An 8,810-nucleotide genomic window follows, 5' to 3' on the forward strand; every position below is an offset into this window, starting at 1 on the left:
GCATGAACGGATGCAGGTGGTTCGCAGCTGTCAGCGTGTCTTCGGTTACTAACACAGGTCCCATGCAAGCGCAGGAGGATGTCTCCCACAGAAAAATACTGCTCCCACAAGCCTGCGTCCGTGGCGCTCTGTACTTTTCGAGCTGCCTTTCACCTCGATGACGACGTTTGTGGAGATGACCATCGACGTAGCGTAGCAAAAATGTGATTCATCGGAAGAGCCGACTCGTTTCCATTGATCGGTCGTCGAATCCCAATGGTCTCGTACCCACTGCTGTCGTAATTGACGATGTCTTTGGACAAACATGTGAACACACAGAGGACGTCTCCTGAGGAACTCAGAAATGTACGATGAACGGTGTGCTCCGAAACACTTGTGCGTGCATCAGCATTGTGCTCTTTCGGGAGAGATGTCACAGATCACTCACTACCTGTCCTACTTTACAAGCAGGCAAGCCTCCGAATCCCACGTTCTGCGAAAGGTCGTGGACGTCCAGTCATTCAGCACCTAATGGTAGTTTCACTGTCCTTCCACCTTTTTCCGTAAATGCTCATGACAGTAACGCGTGAACAATCGACCAGCTTAGCCGTTTTGGAGATACTCGTTCACAGGCTCTAGGTAATAATAATCCGTCGTTTGTCAAAATAGTTTACCTCAATGGATTTCCCCATTTGCAGCACATATATTCGCTAGCGTGATCCCCCGTCCGTGTCTGCTCCGCTTAAATACATTTGTTACCACGTCACGTGCCCGCAACCAGGCGGCAACCAACCTCGTGGTGGGCAGTGGCTTATCAGTGAAAATTGAAACCAGTATATAGAAAATGTTGTGAGGAAGGCGAACCAAAGACTACGTTTTAGTTGCAGAACACACAAAATGAAACAAAGAGAGAGTGCCAATACTACTCCTGCACGTCCTCCTCTGGAGTATTCCTTCGCTGTCTTGGACCCTTACCAGACAGGATTTACTAAAGTCATCGGAATAGTTCAAAGAAAGCCAGCTCGATTTATATTATAGAGGAACAGGGGAGAGAGTGTCACGAATATGATACGCGAGATGGAATGTGAATAATTACACGGACATTAATGTGTCAAGTGCTGAATAACCTCCTTTTGAAGCAGGGGCGGCTAGGACAGGTGCAGGAAGAAAGTCAGTGAAGCTCTGGAAGGTACCGATGGGGACGTGGAGCCATGCCGACTCCACTACCGTGGGCAGTTGCGCTATGTTTTACGGCTGAGGATCCTAGACGCGAACAGCCTGATCGAGGCGGTCCCATAGACACTTGGATGGGCTTAAATCCGGGGAGTATGGAGGCCACGGGGGGGGGGGGGGGGGGCGTACGGTAAACTCATCCCGGAGCTCTTCGAGCCACGCCGCAGATACACTGTGAGCTGTGTGAACAAGTTCCATTGTGCTGCTGGTGTCGAAGGAAACGAAATCGCATGTAGGGGTGAACATGGTCCCCAAGGATGGTTGCATACTTGTGTCGATCCACGGTTCCTTCCAGAACGACGACACTACCCAGGGAATGCTACGAAAACATTCTGCAGATCATAACGTTCCCACCTCCGACCTGGACCCTTCCAACGATTTGCTTTCAGACCTTTGACGCCGTGCACGCCAATGGTCATCTAACCGATGGAGCAAAAACGTGATACATCTGGAATGATCAGTTGCCGCCACTCGGCGGGCGTCTAGTTGTGGTACTGGCGTGCTTTAGCGGCCGACGAACAGCAGTCAGGATGTGTGCGTGATCCTGATATTTACTGCGGAGGCCCGCACGCGGCAACGTTCGCTGAACGGTCGTTTAGGCGACACTATCGGTAATGTCTTAGTTCAACTGGGCGTTCAGTTGCTCAATAGTTGTACGTCTATTCGGCAATACTGATCTCCGCAGCACCTCTGTCATCTATGGCCCTTGATGCACCGCAGTCGTCTCGGCGCCGGTTTTGGATATGGACGGTATACTTTAACCACGGCGGCACGTGAACTGTCTACAAACCAGCCGTTTCGGAAATGCTTCCACACTTGGCCGAAAGCCAATGAGCATGCCGTTTTGGGTGTCGGATAAATCGCTCCATGTCCACATTACAACGACTGCACTGTTGCCGGCGTCCCCCGAGACGCTTTGGTCACTTTAATGGGGTTCAAAATGGTTCAGATGGCTCTAAGCACTATGGGACTTAACATCTGAGGTCGTCAGTCCCCTAGAACTTAGAACTACTTAAACCTAACTAACCTAAGGACATCACACACATCCACGCCCGAGGCAGGATTCGAACATTCGACCGTAGCAGTAGTCCGGTTCCGAACTGAAGCGCTTAGAACCGCTCGGTCACAGCGGCCGGCCTCATTAATGTGACTGGGCCGTGTAAAACAAAGGCGTTTTGGTGCAGCGAGATCTTTTCGTGACATTTCGATCACCAACTTTCTCCTCCGAATGCGAAATATTTTGTTGACACCTACCAACACAGAGAAAAATGACCATCATAATAGAATGGTTCAAATGGCTCTGAGCACTATGGGACTTAACAGTGGAGGTTATCAGTCCCCCAGAACTTAGAACTACTTAAACCTAACTAACCCAAGGACATCACACACATCCATGCCCGAGGCAGGATTCGAACCTGTGACGGTAGCGGTCTCGCTGTCCCAGGCTGAAGCGCCTAGAACCGCTCGGCCACATCGGCCGGCCATAATAGAATAATAGTAGTTAAGAGGTAGTATAAAATATTTAGCTGGTCATTTTCTCTACGTGCCACTCGAAAGTGGAACGGTAGACAAATAATCTGAAAGTGGTTTGATGAACCTCCTGCCAAGGGTGAATTACAGAATAGTCATGTAGGTGTAGAGGTAGGTGTTTTCCTGTCCTTGCTGACAAATGATAGCGTTGTTTTTGTACTGAGTAACGGATGATAACTGCTAACCTGCATGGCAGTAAAATAATTAAGTACGCTCATTAGTTAATATTATTATGATAACCGAGTGTATGACCAAAGTTTAGTTTTTATTACGTGTGACTGAAATTTATTTGTGAAGATTTACTGACAGGACGTCTTACTTCCAAACATGCAATTTACTACACATAAATCTACATCACTGTAAAGTGCATGGCAGAAGGTACTTACCATGATATGTGAGGGTTTCTACCAGTTCCATTCACGGTAATGATTGCTTACGAAAATGCCTGTGTACGAGCTCTAATTAGATAATCTCGTGTTCGCGATTCCCACGTAAGGGTTTTAGTATATTCCTACAGTCATCAATTAACACCTGTTTTTGGAACTTTCCTGCCGGCCGGCCGTGCGGTTCTAGGCGATGCAGTCTGGAACCGAGGGATCGCTACGGTCGCAGGTTCGAATCCTACCTCGGGCATGGATGTGTGTGATGTCCTTAGGTTAGTTAGGTTTAATTAGTTCTAAGTTCTAAGCGACTGATGACCTCAGAAGTTAAGTCGCATAGTGCTCAGAGCCATTTGAACCATTTGGAACTTTCCTAGTAGGCTTCCAAGAGGTAGTTCGCATCTTCTTTCAGGAGTTTCATAGTACAGCATTTTTTTCAGCATTTCCACGGTGCTCTTCCGTGAGTCAATCAAACCTGTCACCATTCGTGTATACTCCCAATATCACCTGCCGGCCTTCTTTGGTACAGGTCCCTCATACTTGAGCAATGTTCTAAAATGGGTAGCACGAGAGATTTTTTAGCAGCCTCTGATTGCATTTCCCTAGAATCCTGCTAACGAAGCGAAGACTGTCACGTATTTTACCTGTGTCGGCGCCTATGTGATCGTTCAGTTTCATATCCCTAAACATTGTTACAACCAGGTACGTGTATGAGTTGACCAACTGCGACTTATTGATACGTCAGTCATAGGATACTAAGTTTTATAGTTTCGTGATCCGCACAACTTAACATGTCTGATCATTTAAAGCAACTTGCCAATCTTTGCTCCACATTAAGCTCTTACTTGAAAATGCGTGTTGAAAAGAAATGCCTCCGAATTTTTTATGTGAAAACTCTTAAGGCTTTTTGAAAAGAGAAAGTTATTAACATTGTACATCTTTATTATTAAACTCTAATACTTACAGCCCTCTCGCGCCAGAGGGCTCCGAAAAGTAGGGTCTAACATGGCGGCGTGTGGCGCGACTGTGTCGGTGCGTAAGAAACATCTGCTGTAATCGGATTTCTAATTCGAAGAGTTCGTCCACACATCAAGCACCCTCTCCTTCAGCATGACAATGTGACATCTGCAACTGCCCAACAACTTGTGTTCGCTGTCACCAGTCATCCTCCATACAGTCCCGACTTTCCCCAATCTGACATTCATCTTGTTCCAAAGCTTGAAAAACCCTTTTCGAGGACTTCACTTTGCTAGTGATGATGAGGATGTGGTTCCATCAATTAAGTCAACATTCTACAGTGATGGTATCAACAAACTGATCTCTTGTTAGGAGAAACGTATTAGTCGCCCTGTTGACCATGTTGAGAAATAAATACGTAAGGCGTCCAAAGTGGCAGAGCGCTTCTAGGCGCTTCAGTCTGGAACTGCGTGACCGCTACGGTCGCAGGTTCGGATCCTGCCTCGGGCATGGATGTGTGTGATGGCCTTAGGTTGGTTAGGTTTAAGTAGTTCTAAGTTCTAGGGGACTGATGACCTCAGATGTTAAGTCCCATAGTGCTCAGAGCCATTTTTGAACCAAATAAATACGTAAACATTAAAAATTAAAGTGTACAATGTTAACAACATTTATTTTACTTGAAAATTTTTAAGAGATCACGCATTAAAAATTCGGAGGCATTATTTTTCGGCCAACACTCGTAGATTTGAATAAACATTTGTAAAAAAAAAATGAGATAGTTCTTCATTATAGACTACATAACCTGCGAAAAGAATGAGGTTACTATTAACATTGTACGGAACGTAATTAATATATAATATAAATAGTAAGGGGCCCAACACGCTTCCCTGGGGCAAACCTGGAGTTACTTTTACATATGTCGAACACTTCCGTCCAAGATAAGATACTACGTCCTTCCTACTGAGAAATCCTCAATCCAGTCACAAATTTTGTCTGATATTCCACTCGACCGTATTTTCGTTAATAAGAGAAAGTGTGGCTCAAATGGCTCTGAACACTATGGGACTTCTGAGGTCATTAGACCTCTAGAACTTAGAACTACTTAAACCTAACCAACCTAAGGACATCACACACATCCATGCCCTAGGCAGGATTCGAACCTGCGACCGAAGCGGTCGCGCGGTTCCAGACTGAAGCGCCTAGAACCGCTCGGCCACACTGGCCGGCGAAAATGTGGTACTAAGTCAAAAATCTTTCGAAAATCATAAAAAACGGCGTCTGTCTTGATCGGTGGCTTTCAGGATGTCATGAGAGAAAAGCACGAGTTGGGTTTCACAGGATCGATGTTTTCTGGATCCATGGTGATCGACGTGAATTAGATCATTGTGGTCTTGATAATTGGTTCGTGAATCTACATCTACGTACATACTACGCAAGATATCGTACAGTGCGTGGCGGAGGGTATCCTGCACCACTACTAGTCATTTTATTTCCTGTTCCACTCGGAAATACAGCGAGGGAAAAACGATTATTTATCTGCCTGGGTACGAGCCCTAATCTCTGCAGTCTTCGTGGTCCTTCAGCGAAATGTACGTTTGCGGCAGTTGAAAGATCAGCTTCAGATGCCCGTTCTCTAAATTTTCTGTAGTGTTCCTCGAGAAGAACGTCGCCTTCCGTCCAGGATTCCAATTTGAGTTCCCGAAGCATTTCCCTAACACTTGCGTGTTGTGCGAACTTGCCAGTAATAAATCTAGTATCCCGTCCCTGGATTGTTTCGATGTTTTCCTTTTTACGACCTAGTGGGGACTCCAAACATTCGAGTAGTACTCGACAATGGGTCGCACTAGCGTCCTATAAGCGATGAACCACAATTTCCTAAAAGTCTCACAATAAACCGACCTCGACCATTCGCCTTCCCTATTACTGTCCTTACATGCTTGTTCCATTTCATACTTCTTTGGAACGTTAAGCCTAGATATTTAATCGAGCAGCTCACTAGTAATGCTGTATTCGAATATTACTGATTTTTCCTCCTACTCATCTGCGTTAAATTATATTCTCTATGCATTTAGAGGTAGCTGCCATTCATCGAACAAACTGAAAATGTTGTCTAGCTCATCTTGTATCCTCCTAGACTCACTCATGACGACGCCTTCCCGCACACCACAGCATCGTCAGCAAACAGCCGCAGATTGCTCATCATCCAGTCAGTCAAGTCATTTATGCTTGCAGAGAATAATAGGGCACTCCTGACGATACCCTTGTCTCTGATGAACACTCACCGTCTAGGACAACGTACTGGCTTGTGTTACTTAAGAAGTCTTCGAACCATTCACATACCTGGGAACGTATTCCGTGTGCTCGTAGCTTCCGCAGTGGTGCATCCTGTCAATTGCTGTTCGAAAATCTAAGCATATGGAAACTGGCTGTTTCCCTCCGTCTATGGTTCGCAGGATATCATGCGAGAAAATGGCATGCATATATACACGTTAACGTAATAATGACGTTAATGGATGAAAAGTCGTATGAAACGTGTGCCACTTTAGTGAGCGTACCTAGGTGTCGGTGCCACACAGGAGCGAGTCGGTCCGGCCGCTTCTAGCACACACAGTCAGCCACCAGCCGCAGCCTCCAGCCAGTCAGACCCGCATCAGTCTGCCCTCCGCACTGACAGCTGGTTCCGAGATCCGCTGCACAGCGTGGCTGACAGCACACAGATAACGCTTGTTTTCGCGTCTATGCAGCGTCCTGGTGATGGGTTGCTCAGTTTACTTACGGATCTCCCACACTTTCTCCAGACGCCGCCACACGTGTGACATGCAACGGCCTTTCATAATCGTTGAGGGAAGGAGTTGCTACGCGTCAGGCGGGAACCAAAGCCTATGTCTTCACACTGTAATCAAATCATTAGGGCTTGGTACATGTCCTCAGCAACACCCTTCATGAAATGTGCAACCTTATCTTCCTCCTTCATTCTAGGATCCACTATTTTACACAGCTCCAAGACGTCTTGAATGTAGGATGCTGTAGTTTCTCCTGGACGCTGTGCCCTGCACTTTAATTTGTGTTCAGCTTTGCACTTCTGTCGTTGTGTGTCACCGAAATACTTGCGCAGTTCCGCCTAGAATACTTCCCAGCTTGTGAACGTCTCCTCGTTGTTCTCATACCATTGCTTGGCAGTGCCCTCCAAGTAGAAAAATACGGTAGCCAACAACACGGTGTCATCCCATTTGTTAAATTTGACTATACGCTCATATACCTTCAGCCTCTTGTTTAGATCTTGGCCATCGTTACCAGAGAACCCGGAAGGATGTCTCATGTACAAAATTGTTAAGGCTTTCGTGGCCACTTGTTGACAAACTGCCTATTGGCTTCTGTCTCGGGTTCTTCGGCCGACGTTCATCTAATGATTTTTCTGACGTTTCGCCAGCACGAGTGGTTGGCATTGTCAAAGCTTCACCCTCCATTGCCGGTGGTGAACTGGAGCCGAGCTCGCGGGCGCAGACTATATGTACCTGGCGCGCCAACGTCCGAGGGCTTCTCCGCGGTCATTTCCGGTGCGGTTCTCCTCTTGCTACCTGCGACGCTCGTTGGCTGCAGTACGGGAAGCCAGGATCCGTTGACCTTAAGGCTTTCCTCTTTCTTGTTCAAACTGTTCGCGTGTTTTTGTATTTCTACAGCTTCTCTGAACAAGCGCGTGTGATAGTGCTTCTCTACAGACAGAACTTCCGTGTCGGCGAATTTTATTACGTGGTCGGTCCCATTCAGTGCGTGCTCTTCCACGGCCGATTTCTCCACCTGCCCCAACCTGCAATGTCGCTTATGCTCTTTGATCCTGGTGTTGATGGATCGTCCAGTCATTCCGACATAAGCTTTTCCGCATGTGCATGGTATACGGTATATTCCCGACATTGCAAGTGGGTCTCTTTTCTCCTTCGCCGATCTAAGACACTCTTTGATCTTCCTTGTCGGTTTGAAAATCGTCTTTACGCCATGTTTGCGCTATATACGGCCTATTCTGTCCGTCACTCTGGGAATGTATGGCAGAAAGGCCGTACCCGACATTTCTTTTCCTGGTTCCTTACTTCGCCGAGTGTTTGTCTCTGTTACACTTCTAATATAATCTTTGGAGTACCCATTGCTCCTCAGGACAGTTTCCAGATGTTGCATTTCTCTTTTGAGGTGTTGCGGCTCACATATTCGTCCTGCTCTCGTTACGAGCGTACTAATCATGCCTCTTTTCTGGCTCGGTTGGTGGTTTGACAGTTTGTGCAGGTATCGGTCCGTGTGTGTCGGTTTTCGATACACGCTGTGTCCCAGGTTTTCGCCGTCCCTTGTGACCAGCACATCTAGAAATGGCAGTTTCTTGTCCTTTTCTACTTCCATGGTAAATGTTATGTTGGCATGGAGGCTGTTCAAGTGTCTCAGGAATTCACCGAGCTGTTCTTCACCATGGCTCCACACCACGAAAGTATCATCGACGTACCTGTACCACACCTTAGGTTTGCAAGTCGCCGAGTCCAGTGCCTGTGCTTCGAATTGTTCCATGAAGAAGTTGGCCACCACTGGACTGAGAGGACTACCCATGGCGACGCCTTCCAGCTGTTCGTAGAAATCTCCATTCCACGTGAAATAGCTCGTGGTGAGACATGCATGGAAGAGCTTTCTGATGTCCTGCGAGAAAATGGAACCGATGTGCTCCAGAGCGTCACTGAGTGGCACTTTCGTAAA

General features: G+C 46.9%; 1 protein-coding gene across 2 annotated transcripts in view; it reads right to left on the bottom strand.

Moving 5' to 3' along the window:
- LOC126194805 (sodium-coupled monocarboxylate transporter 1-like) overlaps nucleotides 1-6,764 on the bottom strand; it is a 196,175-nt gene extending 189,411 nt beyond the window's left edge. For both annotated transcript variants that reach the window (XM_049933119.1, XM_049933118.1), the window contains exon 1: nucleotides 6,635-6,764. The gene's annotated coding sequence lies outside the window, so the exon portion shown is untranslated. The remainder of the gene's footprint in view (nucleotides 1-6,634) is intronic.
- Between the last annotated feature and the right edge of the window lie 2,046 nt (nucleotides 6,765-8,810).

This window comes from Schistocerca nitens, chromosome 7 (genome assembly GCF_023898315.1).
Source record: "Schistocerca nitens isolate TAMUIC-IGC-003100 chromosome 7, iqSchNite1.1, whole genome shotgun sequence".
NCBI lineage: Eukaryota > Metazoa > Arthropoda > Insecta > Orthoptera > Acrididae > Schistocerca > Schistocerca nitens.